The 18,229-nt window shown below is 32.4% G+C and overlaps 1 long non-coding RNA gene across 1 annotated transcript in view; it reads left to right on the top strand.

Annotated features, from left to right (window-relative positions):
* LOC145662215 (uncharacterized) overlaps nucleotides 1–18,000 on the top strand; it is a 36,382-nt gene extending 18,382 nt beyond the window's left edge. The window contains exon 2 of the long non-coding RNA XR_014127013.1: nucleotides 16,008–18,000. This is a non-coding gene — a long non-coding RNA (uncharacterized LOC145662215). The remainder of the gene's footprint in view (nucleotides 1–16,007) is intronic.
* Nucleotides 18,001–18,229: the final 229 nt, after the last annotated feature.

The following is an 18,229-nucleotide window of genomic DNA, read 5'->3' as shown; positions in this document are numbered from 1 at the left end:
GTAAACTATTGTACAAGGTTCAAGACGGATAGCACGTTTTATTTTTAAACATTGGCCTGTATTTCAAACAGATAAAACACCTACTTGGAGGACCAAAACTAGAATTTGGAAAACTATGGAGTAGCTATCTGTTTTGTTACTACGTAAATTCTATTGTAAACTATTGTACAAGGTTCAAGACGGATAGCACGTTTTATTTTTAAACATTGGCCTGTATTTCAAACAGATAAAACACCTACTTGGAGGACCAAAACTAGAATTTGGAAAACTATGGAATAGCTATCTGTTTTGTTACTACGTAAATTCTATTGTAAACTATTGTACAAGGTTCAAGACGGATAGCACGTTTTATTTTTAAACATTGGCCTGTATTTCAAACAGATAAAACACCTACTTGGAAGACCAAAACTAGAATTTGGAAAACTATGGAATAGCTATCTGTTTTGTTACTACGTAAATTCTATTGTAAACTATTGTACAAGGTTCAAGACGGATAGCACGTTTTATTTTTAAACATTGGCCTGTATTTCAAACAGATAAAACACCTACTTGGAGGACCAAAACTAGAATTTGGAAAACTATGGAATAGCTATCTGTAACTTTGACAAAAAATGTTTTATTAGACTCTAATTTTAATTCGAACTATGCATCTTTTCTATGTAAAAATGTTTTATTCGCTCTAGACAAAAATCTATAATACTTTAAATGAAATCTAATTCTTGCATTTATAACCATCAAGCTATCAATTATCCAGAGTTCAATTTTCATTCCCAATTGAAGTACGGGACTTTTACGAATGTTCCAACATAGCGACTATGATGTAGAATTATTTAAGCAATTACTTAAAATCAGTGACGTACGAAGAATTTCATGGGAGGGATTCAAACACTCAATATCATATCCTGTCAGGATTTCTATATGTTAATATAGTAAATATTTATTTTTATACAAGGTGTTTCAAAACAACACCGACAACGTTTGGGAGGTGATTCCGGACACCAAGATAAGACAAAAAGTATAGATCAACCTGAGTGCACAAATGCTTCCTTTCGGAATTATAGGCTGCCGAAAACAAAAAACAAAAAAAAAAAATCAAAGGCCCACAGCTCCAAAACCATGGGACCTACCGTAGTCTGGTCAAGACTTTACTTAGGAAATAGTATGTGTCCTATCCAAATATCCAAGTTTTAGAATCCTGCTGTACTTCCGCAACAATTTTTAAAAACGGAGTTTGGTTACAGGCACATAATTTGAAGTACTCACCAACTACCTCTATAAAAATTGTTGCGGAAGTACCTTAAGATTCTGAAACAGGGATATTTGGATAGTGCACATATTTGTTCCTAAGTGAAGTCTTGACCAGACTTCAGTAGGTCCTATAGTTCTGGAGCTATGAACCTTTGAAGTTCATTTTTTCATGTTTTCGGCAGCCTATCACTCCGAAAGGAAACATTTGTGCACTCAGGTTGGTCTATACTTTTTGTCTTATCTTGGTGTCAGGAATTATTTCTCAAACGTTGTCGGTGTTCTTTTAAAACACCCTTATAATGTCTTACTCAAGAGACCTACTGCCATACGCCACTACTTCAAACTTCTGACTACTGTGCTGATTCAAAAACTTGAATCAGTTAAAAATCGATTAAATTTAATACTATATCGTTAGCTTTTAATTTGTGCATGAGAATGGAAATGCAGTTGAAAATATTTATCTTGCTTATACGCACACATATATAATTACATAATAATAACATTTTCTTTCTTTTTACTTTAACTACTTATTTATATTCCCTATTCCAATCAATATCAACGTCACATGGTTGCCTTCATCAGGGTTAATACTTACAAGAAAATTGAAAGTAAGTTTCTCTGTGACATCGGTTAATGATAAATATGTAGAACTAAACTGAAGAAGATTTACGTTTCCTTATGATCCTAAATTTAAAAGATAAGAAACTAATTAAATAAAAGGTATGGGCACTAAACTTTCATGCTTTTATTTCTTAAACTGAAAATTTGATCTAAAGGAAACTCATCCCTCGTTGAACTTCTTTATGAGAAATGACTTATGCCACATGTTAGCGTAATCAATGAAATATTCATTTATGAAAAATCAACAAAATTTCATGATTTCTATCTGAGAAAATTATGATAATAATTGGTTTACTGGACATATAGACAAAACATGCTGACAGTGTAAAGAAAGATACATAATTAATACAATGTACAGATTAAAAGCATCCCATCAATAAAAAATAAGCAATAAAATATGACAAAAATTCAAATTTTGATCATGGCATTACATCAAAGAATAAATAGATTCAATAATTAAACAATAAAAATATGTAACCAAACAATATAAAAGAATTATGTTTAGTATCTGGTATAAAAAAGAGAAGTTACAGACTTCTTAAATAGTTAATACATTTTTGACATAAACAGAACATTTCATTTGGAAGAGATCCAGAACAGCATGAAATTTGTTTGCCGTAACTACAGAATTACAAATAGGTGGCTTTGAAAACAAACAAAAGAAAAAAAGAAATAAGAAAAAGGAGTGAAATTCCTTACCCGGTTGTAAGGAATTCTTACAAACACAAATCGATCTAAGTAAAAACTGCCATGAAGGATATTATGGAAACAATTGAGATCAAGGAGGTAGCATCTATCGCTTAAGGGTAACAAATTCAAGTTGTGACGTTTATCTACCAAGCTCATACTTTTGAATTTAAGAGATTTAGGATTTAGGAATTAGATTTCTGGGCTTTCGGCATCTATGGTCATCTTAGCTCATTACATATGAGGGATGACGTCACTCAGCGATCATACCATCCAAGGAAAGGGAAGGAAGGAAGCGGCCTGAGACTTATATGTTAGACACCATCCCGGCATTTGTCTGGTGTGAATGAGGAATACACCTCACCCAGGATGGCTAACCTGGGAAAGGTTTTTACACTTTTTCGACCGAGTGTCCCCACCGGGAATTAGAATTAAAAAAAAAAATACTTTATATTGATTCCATGCAATTAATATTACGGTATTAGTACTATTACTATCACCACTATCACCGATAATACAAGCTCCATTTAATAAATATCCAGGAAAGTTGTATAAAAACTATAAAACTTCGACGAAGTTTGTACTTCTTTGTTATTTTTTGGTGTTGTCCTAGAACTATTATCAGATGAGCCTAACAGCTCTGCCTCGCGAACGGGATGATGAGAATCAGTGAAACAAGATGGCGGAACCCTTGCAGGTTTGCACCAATATAGACAAGCGGGATGTCATTAGATTTCTGTTAGCCGAAGGGTTGTAAACCATCGAAATTCACTCTCGGATGGTAGTGCAATATAGTTAAAGTTGTTTGAATCGAACGTAAGTGTATGAGTGGGCAGATAAGTTCAAACGGGGAGTAATAAGTGTTGAAGATTCACCATAACCAGAACGCTAGGTCTGTGCAGTAACGGACAACAAGACTGCGAGAGTGGATGAAGTGATACGGGTAAATAGGCATATTGTAGCAACGATGAACATTAGTGTCGGATCAGCTCACCATTTTGTTCATGTCGTACTGATATTCAAGAAAATGTGTGCGATGTGGGTTCCTAAACAAGGTTCGCTGATGATGAGGAAGTCCAGGCAGCAGAGCATAATTGATTACGCCCCAAATAATTCTTTGCACGTGGAATTGAGAAGCATGTCCAGTGCTGGCATAAGCGCATAGAGGTTGAGGAGGATTACGTTTAAAAATGAATGAGTCTTGTATTCCATTCTGCTAATAGATTCTTTGAAAAAATACTGTTTTTTATTGAATGACGTTGGTAATAATAATAATAATAATAATAATAATAATAATAATAATAATAATAATAATAATAATAATAAGTAAATAAAAACTCACTCCGACTAACGAACTTGCCTTGTTGATATTTTTATAAGAAATAATTTGCACTACGTTATAAGGTTCATTAATGAAATATTTATTTACGAAATTTGAACAAAATCTAAATCGATTTTGAGAAAATTATTCAAAAAGTGACTCACCCTAAGAGTAAACTACTTTTGTGGATTTTTTTTAAAAATAACAAATGAGTTATGCCATATTATCAGCTTATTAGTGAGCCGTGATTGAGAAAATCATTAACAGAAAGAATCCACTTCCGGCTTTTTTCCAGATAAATGACTACACAACACTATACGGTTGTTAATAAAAATGTTGACGTGTGAAGTATAAACAAGACCGTTAAAGCTGTTCTCGAGAAGATAATAATGCTTTACTTTCACCATTCAGTAAAATATCCGCTGAGGAGTCTAATAAAATCCTTAAAAATAAAATTTGGTGCGAATACGTTGGACGATATTGCCTCCAGGCAAGTGTGCACACATCGAGACTATTCAACGAACGGATAAGTATTTAAAAACCACTTTTTCGGCGTGTGGGGGTTAGAAAACGTATAAAACTGTTGAAATATCGAATGTGATTTCTTTGTTTTTTCTTTCATGATCACGATATTTTCTTCTATTTTAGTGTCACTCGAAATTAAAACTATTTCTCTTAAAATTTATGGACACTACAACACTCAATGCAGTTTCTCCATATTTGTGTCAGTGTTCTTAAGTACAGGTGCTACTAAATGTATGAAAAGCTTTTTTGAGCCTTGCAGTTATTTTATGCGGATTTTATGTACATCGCGTTTCAAAAACAATGATCTGATTTTGAACGGTAATAATTACGGAACAAGGTATGCGCCGGTAAGAAAATTAGTGTTGTTTGAATGGACGTGGCTTAGAGTTTTAGAAAATCGCCATTAGATTTTAGTCAATGCGTCTTCTCAGTTTGCAGTCAGTCAGAAGTAAGATGGCGTTCGCTCAACAGAAGGTGAAGATGTTTTGCGTGCTGCAGTTTGCAAAGACTGAGTCAGTAATTTCGGTCCAGTGTGCTTTTCGTCGGCGTTTTGGCATTGATCCACCTGCACCCAAAAGCATTCGTCGTTGGTATCGCCAATTTGAGGAGACAGAATGGTTGTGCATAGACAGTTCAGGTCGGCCTCGCACTTGCGATCAAATGGTGGAAACAATTCGGCAAACGTTTAAGTGAAGTCCGCGAAAGCCTACTCGCCGTAATAAAGTTTGTAATTAGCATAGGTAAAACTTGAACATTTTGTGAGTATTTTGCAATATATATGATTTCTATAGTATGTTTTTATCAATTCATATGAACTTTTAAAATCAGGAGATTCATTTTGAAACACCTTTATTTTATATTGAATAGTTTATAATATTCCATTGTTTGTCGAGATTTCCTCTATCTAAGCTCAATTTAAGTTCCTTAATACTAATAAAATAAGATTCGAAAATCGGAGCATTCTATGTAGAATGTTTACCTTGTTTGTGATGCGATTAGTTCACATAAGATGTTTACGTAGTCCTGACCTGCTGCATCATAAACTTTAGTGTCCTATATGCTCTTTTATTCCCCTTGCGACATTTCTTTCTGTCATATCAATGTATGTGAGTTGGGATTGACATTTTACTTCATAAATACCTGAATAAACTTTTTTTTTATCAATGTAGTACCTTTCGTATTCAGTTAAAATTTTCTATAAATTCGGTACGAACAATTTGTGGAAATATATTTATTTAAATTAAATAAATAAATAAATATGTTTCCACAACAGTAAGGTTTTGGTTAAAAAACAAAAAAAAAAAAAAAAAAAAAAAAAAAAAAAAAAACAAGAAATATATTTATGACGGGGAAAAGTAAGTTTTACCAAGTAAGGTAAAGAATTGAAAAAGAGAAAACTTGTAAATATAAGAGTCCTAGCCTGATTATTTGGAAGTATTATAAATAAGACTGTAGCGATAATAAAGAAACTGTTTCCTTCTTTTAAATAAAAAAGTATTTTTAAAGCAAGCTTTAGGCAGTCTTCTTAATAAGTTCTCAAAATAAGTAAAACTGTTATGTATCACAATATTGCGAGCGGTGATCATATTTAATGAGAAACAAGCAAAAAGGCTTAATAGGAAAGAAAAGAAAGTTGTTTTCTATATGTAACAAATAGCGCTTTCAGAAAAACCTTCTTCCTTCGTCAGCTTGCTTACAATTCAGAAAAGATTTAAAACATGAAAGAGAACGTGAAAAGGTAAAGAATGGTTAAAAGGATTAAGAAATGTTTAAAAAAAAACTGTCAAAAATTAAACACATGGGAATAGGCACTCATTGTCATTGTACACTGCTGTTCACTATTTTGTTTTCTTGCTTTCTAGATGGCGAAAGTATGTAGTAAAAGGACTGCTCCAAATCACATTTATTTCTCCTTTATCTAAATTAAGTGTAGGTTTCCCTTTATGGATATAATATGATTCTTTGATTTTTTCGTTCCGTTGCTGCTTTTGCTTTCTCAATTAAACATGGTTATAATCTCTAGGAATGTTGCTAGACCAGACAGTTGTTGCAGGTTCCGAGATTTCGAAGTACGAACACGTTCAGTTATTCTAGTGCAAATATTCCTTTTTGTTTGACGTATATACACTTTATCACACTAACATTTCACCCAATAGACGCCACTGCTTTGTAGAAGGTCAGTATAAAATGCCTTAAAATTTGTTATGTATTTGTCTGTGGATTTAGAAGGAACTTCCGAAATTTCGATGTTGTGTCTTTGCAGAATCTTCTTAATTTTTTCCGAGAATTGTGGAACTAAAGAAACAGCAATCCATTGTCAGTTGCGGCATCCGTTGTTCGTTGATGGTGGGTGCCGACGATCTCCTGTACCATTTAAATTTAATAAGAATTTTATGGAAATCATTTTCCTGTCCAATTTCTAATAAATATTGTATTTCCTTATTGAAATCCTCAGGGAGGTCTGTAACTACTACTTTTCTTTTACTACTTGTTACAAGCAGAAGAAAACTTTTTTCTTTTTTTATGAATATTAGCCTTTTTGCTTGTTTCTCATAAAACTTATGTTCGAATTTTAACATTGTTTACTGCCATCCCTTCCTACCCTATAACAATATTTTTAACTTGCCTTGTTTTTTCTTTCTTCCTCCTTTTTTATTTTTTCTATTTTTTGTGTTTCGTATATATATATATATATATATATATATATATATATATATATATATATATATATATATATATATATATATATATATATATATGTGTGTGTGTGTGTGTGTGTGTGTGTGATTGTGTTCATTGTTTATTGTACATTTTACATCGATAATTATTTTTTCATTTAATTTACTATGTGCTTGTGGCAGACAGAAGGGTTAGCCCTCATTAAAAGCGTCCTCTGTCTACCTTAATTTATAAAGGACATTGACTCACTACATCAAAAGTCCTGGCTTACTACCTATTTCGTGTACTGCCTTAAATAGGAGATGTACTAGAAGGATATCTATCTAATTACTTATTATAAGGATAAGTAGGAAAGGAGAATGATGAGCGTACGCACTTTTGGCGTGGGAGACCCGGGTTCGATTCCCGGCGGGAGCTCATGTGGTTCGGATTCCACGTTAATCAGTAGGTCCACGTCTCATATAGCCTCGCTGCTGAACGGGACGTTAAACTCAAAATCAATCAATTAATCAAGGAGAATGAGTTCACCTTAAAGTAGCGAAAGATCCTTAAATAGATCTGGCAGGTAAAGGTTAGATAAGAACCATACTCCCTGAAATAGGAGATGTGATTTAAAAAAATCTATTAACTCTATCAGTAGCCTCTTACGAGTCTACTTCGAGGGATCGAACCCAGGAATCTGTGTTCAGAGTATTCATAAAAATCTACTGTGTCTTGCAAGAGAAACAAATTACTTTATAACAGAACAAAGCCTATATAGCTTCAGTTTTGATATACTCTAAGATCCTAATATCAGGGAATTGCTAATCTAAATTACATATCCACCTAATATGGAATGTAGCATTTCAAGGATCAAATTCTGTCCCTATTCTACAGGGCCTAATTCCGTAGCAAAAATCTATATCTTGAATCAGTATAAGAATTACTTTTCTAGATCCTTTCTTCTCATAGGACCTCATTTTAGTCCAAGAAAGAAGTCCCTTTAAAATGAAAACCTGCTAGAAGGTATAATCTAATATAGCTCATGCCTTCTACCGAGGAACCCTTTTTAAGACTCGGAGAACCTAACGAGTCCAAGCAAGACCTCCGCAATACTCCCCCTCTCTTTACTTAAAGTCATAATATTCTCTTACGGGGAGAAAAAAGCTCCAACTCGGCTCATCGAGCCGAGTCCGTCCTATACACTACATTTTGGAGACTGTTTGAAGTCTCCCCCAAGACTGATGGTCAACTGACCCTTTCCCTGTAAAAACCTTCCGCTTATATAGGAAAGCTGTCATATCATAAGCTATGTAGAAAAAACATGCGGTGAGGAGGAGGGTTCTCCCACCAACAAGAAGCTTTCTCTGAATACTTTGAACGTACTGTTATATCCAGGACAATTGCTATCTAACTATTCTTTTACTAGAGGTAATACTTTTTATGTAATAGCTGAAAATAGAAATAATATAAGTATACATAGAATATATAATCAAAAATACAGTTACGTACAAATAATAATGGTAAAACAATAATAATAATAGTAACAAATAATAATAATAGTAACAAATAATAATTAATCATAACCAACCGACCAGATCTGGATTTCTTAACCTAGTGACAAGAATAAATAAAATATATAAATCAATACAAATATACAGACATAAAACAATATATAAATTAAAAAGCATTATTTAAACATAAGAACCAGCAAGTGACCCTAAAGTGTCACTTGCATCTCTCATGGTTTGACCAAAGGATTCTTCCTTTTAGAGTTTCAAAGACTATCCTGTTAGTATTTAAATGTGTATTGATTGGTGGTCTGTTTGATACAAATTAAAATTGTACTTGGACTCACCCATTCCGTTTCGATCTGAAAAATAATAGCCACACAAGAATACTAGCAAAATGTATCTACATCCACGATCATCGATACTACTACAGTGCACTAATTTCTTAAATACATGTACCTGAATGTACGATCCATCATAATAGTAGATTCGACCACACCCTCCAAGCCAGTGCTCTCAAAATCCTTCCCGCAAATATTCTAATGGCCCTTAGAAGGAGACAGAAGGACGTTTACTTACCATTCTATTCGGCGAACCATCTTCCTCGTTTTAACCTTCTAACATCTTACTTCAGCCTATTTCTCATACGGTGCGTTTAATGCACAACGGAATCAGTTTAACTTTTAGTCATTTTTGACGTCTTTCAACTTTAAGATCTTTATTTGAAGACACTTTCATCGCTTAGAAGATTCATGTTTAGATATTGTAAAAATAAAAAGTGAAATGAACTCTTTAAGTTTTACTTTGTACGGTTATGCCGGCTATAGTAAAGGAGACGGTGATGATGAGAAATGAATGAAATGATGGAATGAAGAAAGTGGGAGGAAACGAGAGAACCCTGAGAAAACCCACGCACACGGTGTTTGTCCACCACAAAGTTCATTTAGCGCGAGGTGGGAACGAACGAAGGATCCCATGCATCAGAGGTGAACGCTCTACCACTGGGCCAGCGCGACCCTCAGATATTGCAAATAGCTCTTATAATGTATAGAAATAATGTTAACTTTTCCATGTTCTTGAAAGTACCATACAAACCATATGTCTCTTTTTCCCATAACTTTAATAATTGGGTTTGATTCCCTTGTGGTCTGAATACCCTATATGCCTATTCTTACCTTTGCCCAACTCGTTTTTATTTTTACCATTATTATTTCTAATACATGCTTTTTATTCTATATTAGATTTCATTATCGTTTTTAACTTCATTTTAAATTATTTGTAAATTTTTGTTTATTATCAATTTTATATTTTGCAGTTCCTTTTATATTTATTTCTTACATAATTTTATATCTATCTATCTATCTATCTATCTATCTATCTATCTATCTATCTATCTATCTATCTATCTATCTATCTATCTATCTATCTATCTATCTATCTATCTATCTAGATAGATAGATAGATAGATAGATAGATAGATAGATAGATAGATAGATAGATAGATAGATAGATAGATAGATAGATAGATAGATAGATAGATAGATAGATAGATAGATAGATAGATAGATAGATAGATAGATAGATAGATAGATAGATAAGCGTCCATTTATTTTTCTTTCTTTACGTACTGTTATTGATCAATTGGTACCATTATTTTTCCCCACTAAATTTTCTCAATTTTCAGTCGTATGCACTATTACATGACTACTTACCAACATGATGTCCAACTTTATCCTTCACACCAAAGTTTCCGTTCTTTAATTTTTTTTTTTCGTTTCTCTTCCCTTATGCCACCTTACCATCTGATAAGCATTTTAGCGAAAGGTCTTATAGTGAGCTTGTTGAAGTGTTGTGTGATAATGCTTTCATATCAATTATAGAAGGGAAAACAAAGATATATTACGTGTCTGTGCACACCTATCAATCATACATGATACTAAAAGTATGCTAATTACCTTATTTCAAGCATCCTAATTTAGGGTAATTAAATTCAGGCAATAAAAATTCAGGACTGTCCTTTCTACTCTCAAAAACAATATACTATTGTTGGCGAAAATTAAAATAGGCTAAAATAAAATTTAAATAGGCTAAATACACATAGGAAGATTGTAAGAGACGCAAATTTGAAAAATAGATATATTTTTCAGCTGTTGTAATCTCCAACAAACGCTAATTAGACAGAACAACAAAGTAATCTCGTTAAGACAAGTTCTGTTATTTTATATAAGGCGAATTTTGTGAGGAAAAAGGGTTAGAATACTTTAAACCATGAAACATTTTGCATGCTGGATATCAGGTAGGCTCAAAATAATTCACAATGAAAGTACTAAATAAAAGTGAGATGAAAAATCCTTCCAAAAGCTTACATTTGGTCACCTTCTTCTGATTGCAAATTTCAGTTTGTAACCGCTGCTTAATTTTGGTGGTCGATACTATTACTTGCTTTCAAAGTATCTATCCAGGAGCGAGGAAATACCCTGGATAAACTTGGCCACAAATATCTTCCCGACTCTTTCTTAGGTAGCTTCAAAGGAGGCAAATGTAGTTTGTCTTGTAAGGTTGCAATGTTGATACGTCTCCCCGCTAGCTCATGCGATAACTCTTGAATAAAAGCGAATGTTTGAATTCTGTTTTTATACAATAGATATCTGGAGCGATTATTTTGTCTGAGTTCGTTAATGAATTCAATCCGTTAAGATCTTCACGGGTAACGGCGAATTTAACAGTAGTTATTTATATCCAATTCATTCACTCATAAAGTTATGTTCTGCATAAAGATAATATGCAACACGCAAAATATGCAACACGCGAGTTACATGTGTAAAACCTAGGAGAAATATATACATATTCTCCATCCTTATTATAAACGCAAGTTCATTCATTCATACATCTCTATAACGATACTTGTATTTCAACCTTTATTTGTATTTGTCGGCAGAATATATTTTTAATTATGCACAAGCTATTCAAGAAAAGGAAGAAGAAGTATATGAAAAAAGGATATATAGATGTATTTTTTTTGCAGTTGTTATACGTTGCTATTTTGTTAATATAGTAATTCGACGATGTGAAATTGGTTGTCATAACAACAAAAGATAAATAGTTATAATTCCGGATCCATCTTACGTAAAACTACATGCCCAATTTAAGGTGAAGTTATTTTATTTGTGATGTGCCATAATAAAAGGTAATATCTAAAATCCAATGTGTAAAATGTTTTAGGTTGGTTTTCGTAACCTTGCTTGTGTGAAACTAAAAACTGAGGACCTTTGAATAACGACGTTCTATAATATATATTGGTGGTTCATCGCATAACTTTATTTTAAATAAGTGTCATTATATAAATTTGGTGTTTTCTGCCAAGGATTACATTTACCTTATATAAATTTGGTATTTTGCCGCCAGGACCCTAGGAGATTTGTATGAAGTTTAATAGACAATCTCCTAAATAATAAACTCCAAGTGTACAGATTGACTTTAAGACTACGTAGTGGTATTGTTAAAAGAAATATCAAAACGGAGTATACTTTGTTAGGACGTGGCACAAAAATTTTCAGAATCATCACAATGAGACTTCCTGATATTGGAAATACATCTGAATCAGATGGTAACAGGGAAATGAACTTTTCTGACTTAGCCGATCTCATTAAACAATTAAAACAAGATTTTGATAATCGAATGGATCAACAAACGGAACAAATGAATCAAAAATGGAACAAATTGGTGAGCGAATGAATTACGAAATGGGACAATTAAAGCTTAATTTTGGTGAACAAATGAATCAACAGATGGGACATTAAAGCAGAATCGACTTTAATCTTCGTTTTTTGGTAATCGAATGAACCAACAAATGGAACAAAATAAGCAACTTGATAATAAAATCGTCCAGACGAATCTACGAATTGAACAAAGTGACCTTAAAATGGAACGAATTATACGTAGATTCACTGAGATGCAAAATTCCGTCGAAGTGGTAGAAACTATAGTTAATGATCACTCCGCTCAAATAAATGAACACAATAACCAGATTAGAGAACTGCAAGAAGAAGTGAATTTTTTTAAAAGAAAATCTTATGTAATCATTAGATGAAATTCCATAGATGGCAAAAATTCTCAAAATAAGAAACAAACGACTATAGAGGTAAATAACGCGTAAGACTATATTCAGCTTTATGACTTCCAATGCAACTTTAATGAATTCGTTGGTCATGTAACTTAAACTAATGTATGCGTCTGAAAGAATATATTCAATTGATTTTTGTTATACATCACTGTAAATACCGTTATGATTTCGTTTGTTATTTGCACTTCATTTGGATTCTATGATGATAATTCATTTGTACATTTATGATCTTGATAAGAACTACTTTTATTCAAACCGTAACATTTTTTTTTTCATGAACTGCATTTTGGCACGTTCTTCGAAATATACTAAAGGTAATTGGATGCAATTAGTTAAAACGTTAGTTTCTAATGAAATTGTGACTAAAGTTAACATGGATAACATATAATCTTTGAATTTATTCTTAATATGATAACCTCTTTACTTGTGTTAATTTTTATTGTAATATTAATTATTATATTTTATTATGTTCTGAATATTGTCGATATTTTAATCTTAATTTATATTTTGTTTGATTATATTCTACATTTGATCCTTTCGTATGTAGAAATAGCCATTATGTAAATGTCATATCCTTTTCACAATCTTTTTTGTTTGTTCTGCCCGCTAAAATTATATAAATTTTGTTAACTTCAACTTATATTATGTATCAATAGTCACAAAAAGACCTTAAAATTGAATAACTTCTATGCCGTTATCTGAATGTACCTTTATATTATCGACGTTAAAGCATATGAATATTTGAAATAAAATTGATTAAGAATTTAAGATAAAATATGAAAATAATATTGTTATAAAAGTAAAATATGTTATATGATTATGTGAATTATAATTTTTATATATATATACGAGGGTCATTCGGAAACTTCAACACTTAAAAAGTAATAGTTAACGGCCCAGGATTTCTCTTTTTATTTTTTTATAGAAAAAAAGGTCCTTTAGTTCAAGGCGCCATATACAACGATACTTGTGTTTCAACCTTTATTTGTATTTGTGGGCAGAACATAGTTTTTAATTATGCACAAGCTATTCAAGAAAAGGAAGAAGAAGTATATGAAAAAAGGATATATAGATGTAATTTCTTTGCAGTTGTTATACGTTGCTATTTTGTTAATATAGTAATTTGACGATGTGAAATTGGTTGTCATAGCAACAAAAGATAAATAGTTATAATTCCGGATCCATCTTATGTAAAACTACATGCCCAATTTAAGGAGTGAAGTTATTTTATTTGTGATGTGCCATAATAAAAGGTAATATTTAAAATCCAATGTGTAAAATGTTTTATGGTGGTTTTCGTAGCCTTGCTTGTGTGAAACTAAAAACTGAGGACCTTTGAATAACGACGTTGTATATATATATCTATATCTATATCTATATCTATATCTATATCTATATCTATATCTATATCTGATTCCAGTTCCAAGTGGGTTTTTTGGTGGGTAAACATCATGTTCGTGGATTTTCCTCGGGATTCTCGCGTTTCTTTCCACTTTACTCATTACACCGTTTCATTCATTTCTCATCATCTCTGTCTCCTTTACCCTACCCGGTATAACCGTGGGACTTAAAACTGAAAGATTTCATTGCACTTCAATTCAATTGTCAGAAACTGCAAAGAGAGCTGGACTAAAACATATAAGATAAAACATAAAACACATAGTAATTGCTAGAACAAATGATGTTTCTAAACACGAAGCGATAAATGTAATAATAGGATATCAGTACGTATTAGGTAAGTTAACTTTTATTAATCTTCTGCTGTTTGCGTTCCCTCACAAGTGTGGTTTAATTGAAATGTCTTGCGTAAGTTTAGAAGTAGTGAAAACCAATCGAGAAACTCTGAAAATATGTACCAAATATAGTAATATACATGCCATAGATCTTGAGTCTTCGACAAAATGCATTACACTCAACATGGCTTACATTTAAATCGTAGAGGGTAAACTTTTCATTGTAAATAAGGTGTATCAATTAATCTCTAGGGAGCAAAATGTAAAATCCCGTAGCATTGTAAAGTACATAAAGAGACAAACGAGGTATTTATCCTATAAACGGGCTACTAATAGTTCTAATGTAATGACCAATTGTCCTGAAGTAAGCAAAGCCTCAAAAAAAAAAAAAAAAAAAAAAAAAATTAACACATTCCAACTGTCTAATGTAAGTTTGAATTTAGTAATGGGTAGGGGATTGCTTGAAATACACGACCAAGGATAACCAACTGATAACGATAGTAGAATAGGTGCATAATAAATTTTGGAATACGGCAATAACACTTGTAAACCGCCATACTGGAATGGCAATACTCTATAAGTCAATAAAGTTAAACAACACTAACACAGATACATCTCCTGTGAGTACAGGATCCTTGATTGTTTCCATTAATGGTAGTAATGAACAAGGCCGTGAAGAAGTTAAAAAAAAATGTTATTCCTCACACAAAGAAACAAAGGTACACACAATACATGAGAGCACAAAAGAAACATACAAGTTTAACAACAGACTATGTCACAAGTAAGAGAATTCGCATGACCAACGGACAGAGTCGATTACCAGAAAAACTTAAAAGTGTATAATCTTTTTAATGCTACGGAACCATAATAACATTTCTAAGGTAGTCAACGAAGAGCATGTCCCTAATTTAGATATTAATCTAGTTAATAAAGAGGCAGCTAGAAGTGTACGATTTAATGATTTAGTTGGGAAAAACTCTACAATAATATACCATCAGTTGAACTAAAGATTTTGCATCAGAATATATAATCTATTAAAAAGTGCGGTGGTGCTCAAATGCTTGTTAATGACAAAATAGATTATAGAGTAAAGATAAATGAGAAATCAATATTTGAGTACGCAGTAACAGAAACAGAAAAAGTAGGATATAAATATTGGGAAGTGAGTACTGGCAAAAAATGCCATGAATTTAGTCACATGCCGCTTGAGTTGTGTTGTGCAGTAAGTCTTTGTAAATAGGAGATTAAAAAAGATTTCACTGTAGGTGAAGATGTAAGATCAGATGTTAGCTTAAACACGAAGATTAATAGTAATTAAAAGATTACGATTATAATAAGAAGAGAATATCGTATAGAAGACACAGAAAGATTTCTAATAAATGATATTAGATCTGATCGGAAGTGATATATGTGTAGATGAAAAGTAGTGCAATTAGAATTCTACTCTATTTCCTATTGAAATACTAGATACTGAGAAACAATATCAAGCGCTCCCCTCTACCATACTACAGAATGATCACAAAGTACTGTTTCCCTTGTGTATTACATAGATGTTAATGAATTGTTTCTTGTTGTTACAGGTGCTGATTAACATCGAAATCATAGCTGATAAGTCCACTTACACCATGGAGGAAAGGATCGTAATTATCAAGTGTGCTCACGAACGACCACAAACAGGAAAATCAATTAGAGATATTCAGCATGATTTCACTGCAAAGTTTCATAAACCTTCTCCTTCAAAACAACAATTTTACGGTTGGAGAAAAAGCTCTTTGCAACTGGTTGCATAAGCTTTTCTCAGGACGAGCATTATCACGATTGGAAACGTGAGTGAAGACTGCAACATCTGTAGGACGTTTGCCGAAAAAAGTCCATTCATAAGTGGTCACAGACATTGGATGTCCCATACTCAGCATTACAAAAACATGTGAAGAAAGATTTACAGTTAAAAGCATTTAAGTCTTCGTTTGTAAAAGAATTGATTGATAGTGACATGCAGAAACGTCAGCAGGCTTGTGAGCGAATGCTCGATGTCTTTGCAACTTTTCCTTCAAGGGGGAAAGTATTTTTCTCGAACGAGTGCGCGATATATCGCAGTGCACAAGCCAGAAATGTTTATTTCTGGAGTAAAGAAAACCCACAGTTTTATGGAAAACTTGAACACAATCTACCAAATATCACGATATTCGCTGCAATGTCTGCAACCCACTTGTAGATCCATATTTTTTTGACGGTGCTGTGAATCACATTGCTTATCTCACTATATTAGGTTATTGGTTTATTCTATATCTGTAAGAACGAGGACTGCTCGGTCGTGTATGGTTCCAACTGGGTCGTGTATGAGTCCATTATGCTATTGCTGTTAGGTAATATTTCAATGAGGTATTTCCTAATAAATGGATTGGACGTGGTTCTGTCCATTTCCCTGCACCTTTGCAGTGGCAACCTCGAAGTCTTGATCTGTCATCTTCCGACAATGCATCATGGGGATTCATTAAATAAAAGGTTGCTGCCACACGTTACGAGACAGTTGACGAACTTAAGAATGCTGTTCGACGTGCATTTACTCCCATCACGTCAGCAATGTTGAGGAGAATTTCAAGTCGTATATGGAGGAGAATATTATACTCTGTTATGAAAACGATGGTGTACACACAAACACTCTAGAATAAATAGTAAAAATAGTCACACTATCTTAAAGTTGTCCTCTTTCATGATCCCACATTAATACAATGCGACCATCTATGAATATATGGACATACGATGGGAACTTTATGAACATTCTGTAGTTTCCATTCATTTAGAAGTAACAAAATGCATGATAATAGTTGTATAGAACATCCAACACCCAGAATAAAATTGCCAGATACAAGTATAATAAATTGTTAGATTCTAACACAAACGCCAAATTTGCCATTTAAGAGACATTTTAAATTATGTTACATAATCACTAATTATTTAGCATAAACAAATATACTCAATCCGACTTTTCTGTGTAAGATCAAAACTAAAATTCACTTTGCATCTTGTAAAAATATGTATTACAAGCGCAATTAATGTTTAAAAATACTTTTCTATTTTAGTATTGTTGTTATGTTGTATCTTTGTTTGAATTGCTCTGTATATGTTACTTGCAAAGTATTTATTGTATCTTGTGACGAAGCCATGGATTCGAGTTTCTAAAACGGAATAAATAAATAAATAAATAAATAAATAAAATAAAGAAATCAAAAAACTTATTTTATAGCATACGGAATATTTTCAATCAGATTTTTCTGCATAAGAGCAAGATTAAAATATATTTGTGTTGTCAAAATATATAAATACCAGTTAATATTTAAAAATTACCTTACTATTTTAATGCATTGTATTGTATTGTATTTATTTTCACCGTTTTTCTACAAACTGTTCACAACGTGAACGTATGAGTTGGACACGTCACTAGAACATTGAATGTGTGCTATTGTTGTCTTGTATCTTTGAATATGTCTTAGTGTATATTATCTGTAAGATGCTCTTTTAATGTAAACATATGTATCTGTGAATTCTTAAGGCGAAAAAACAAATAAATACATACACAAATAGAGCTTTAAGTAATTCAAATTGCATCCGATAGATGGTTGTAATGCAGTTAGTTAGTTACGTATGTATCCAGCTATTGTCTGTCTTTCTTTGCAAGTTTTATAAGCAGGTTAAAAATACTTATAATTTTAAAATTGTAAATACAAGTTTTCTGATAAAAATACAGCATCTTGTTCTCCTTTTTAAAACGTATTTGCAAGTAGAATAATAAATTAAACAC

Source organism: Thermobia domestica, chromosome 10 (assembly GCF_964235325.1).
Source record: "Thermobia domestica chromosome 10, izTheDome1.hap1.1, whole genome shotgun sequence".
NCBI lineage: Eukaryota > Metazoa > Arthropoda > Insecta > Zygentoma > Lepismatidae > Thermobia > Thermobia domestica.
The sequence above is the reverse complement of the archived record's forward strand: the minus strand, read 5'-3'. Positions and strand labels throughout refer to the sequence as shown.